The 2500-nt window shown below is 43.4% G+C and overlaps 1 protein-coding gene across 1 annotated transcript in view; it reads right to left on the reverse strand.

Moving 5' to 3' along the window:
- hibadhb (3-hydroxyisobutyrate dehydrogenase b) overlaps nucleotides 1-2500 on the reverse strand; it is a 23133-nt gene that overhangs the window by 12330 nt on the left and 8303 nt on the right. The gene's annotated exons all lie outside the window — the stretch shown is intronic.

The raw sequence follows: 2500 nt of genomic DNA on the forward strand, positions 1-2500 counted from the left end.
ATACCATGCTAAAACAGGAATATAAAATCATCATTTGACAATTGATCTTAATGCCTTAATTAAAAAAAATGAGTAAAAATAAAACCGCCAAGGACACCAATTTTCTTTGTGATTGAAGAATGTTTCGTAAATAAATAAATGTTTTCCTTAAATGCTAAGGGAAGGAAGTATTTGACCCCCTATGTAACCCTATGGGAATTTAACACATAGGGTTAACATAGCCAGGCAGATTTTTATTTTTTAAAGGCCAGCTATTTCATGGACCCAGGATATTATGCATCCTGATAAAGTTCCCTTGGCCTTTGGAATTAAAATAGCCCCACATCATCATATACCCTTCACCATAGCTAGAGATTGGCATGGTCCTTTTTCCAATAGGCCTATTAGCCTGTTTGATTTGCATTGAGCTCAATGAGCATCAAACAGGCTAATAGGCCTACTGGAAAAAGCTCCATGCCAATCTCTAGATATGGTGAAGGGTATGTGATGATGTGGGGCTATTTTAATTCCAAAAGCCAAGGGAACTTTATCAGGATGCATAATATCCTGGATCCATGAAATAGCTGGCCTTTAAAAATAAAAAACTGCCTGCCCCTATGTTAACCCTATGTGCTTAATTCCCATAGGGTTACATAGGGGGTCAAATACTTCCTTCCCCCTAGCATTTAGGAAGAACATTTATTTATTTACGATACGTTCTTCAATCACAAAGAAAATTGGTGTCCTTTTTTTTTTATTTTTACTCATTTTTTGAATTAAGGCAATAAGATCAATTGTCAAATGATGATTTTTTATTCCTCTTTTTAGGAAACTTTAGCATGGTATCAAATACATTTTCTCCTCACTGTAAGTAAGTACTACATATGTATATACCTATATATTATATAATAAGTAAGTCCTATATATAATATATCATATAAGTAAGTACTACATATGTATATACCTATATATTATATAATATAAGTAAGTACTATATATAATATATCATATAAGTAAGTACTACATATATGTATATACCTATATATTATATAATATAAGTAAGTACTACATATGTATATACCTATATATTATATAGGTAGCAAAGCTGACATCTATGGTGGGCAATGAGCACCACCCAATGCATGTCACTCTGACATCACTGAACAGCTGTTTGAGTGACAGGCTGCTGCACCCTGTGTGTATAAAGGAGAGACATCGCCGGTCCTTCCTACCTACTGCTCACCCTGCGTGTATAAAGGAGAGACATCGCCGGTCCTTCCTACCTACTGCTCACCCTGCGTGTATAAAGGAGAGACATCGCCGGTCCTTCCTACCTACTGCTCACCCTGCGTGTATAAAGGAGAGACATCGCCGGTCCTTCCTACCTACTGCTCACCCTGCGTGTGTAAAGGAGAGACATCGCCGGTCCTTCCTACCTACTGCTCACCCTGCGTGTGTAAAGGAGAGACATCGCCGGTCCTTCCTACCTACTGCTCACCCTGCGTGTGTAAAGGAGAGACATCGCCGGTCCTTCCTACCTACTGCTCACCCTGCGTGTGTAAAGGAGAGACATCGCCGGTCCTTCCTACCTACTGCTCACCCTGCGTGTGTAAAGGAGAGACATCGCCGGTCCTTCCTACCTACTGCTCACCCTGCGTGTGTAAAGGAGAGACATCGCCGGTCCTTCCTACCTACTGCTCACCCTGCGTGTGTAAAGGAGAGACATCGCCGGTCCTTCCTACCTACTGCTCACCCTGCGTGTGTAAAGGAGAGACATCGCCGGTCCTTCCTACCTACTGCTCACCCTGCGTGTGTAAAGGAGAGACATCGCCGGTCCTTCCTACCTACTGCTCACCCTGCGTGTGTAAAGGAGAGACATCGCCGGTCCTTCCTACCTACTGCTCACCCTGCGTGTGTAAAGGAGAGACATCGCCGGTCCTTCCTACCTACTGCTCACCCTGCGTGTGTAAAGGAGAGACATCGCCGGTCCTTCCTACCTACTGCTGCACCCTGCGTGTATAAAGGAGAGACATCGCCGGTCCTTCCTACCTACTGCTCACCCTGCGTGTATAAAGGAGAGACATCGCCGGTCCTTCCTACCTACTGCTCACCCTGCGTGTATAAAGGAGAGACATCGCCGGTCCTTCCTACCTACTGCTGTCAGACTGTTCAATAAGCACCGTCCTGACAGAGCACAAGGCACTTCAGAATTACTAGAGCTGTTTTACTGAGCACCTTTTTCTACAGTTCTTACACATTGCATTAGGACAGGTTGTTGTATTTATTTATTTCCTATGTATTTTAGCATTAGTGCAGGCTGATGAGATTGACGGGTATTGGGATAGATTGGCTGTACATAGTGGTTGTGCTTTCCCTTCATGTGCTCAAACAGGCACAGTGGAGGGGTGCCTAAGGAATGTGTACTGTTGCATGTTGCATGTCTCACAGATGTACTGTTGTATGTGGGGTGGGGGGGGTCTGGAAGTCTTAATTATTTCCTTTCCTTCACTGTCTGGACGAT

The sequence above is a fragment of the Sardina pilchardus genome, chromosome 6, assembly GCF_963854185.1.
Source record: "Sardina pilchardus chromosome 6, fSarPil1.1, whole genome shotgun sequence".
NCBI classification, from domain to species: Eukaryota; Metazoa; Chordata; class Actinopteri; order Clupeiformes; family Clupeidae; genus Sardina; species Sardina pilchardus.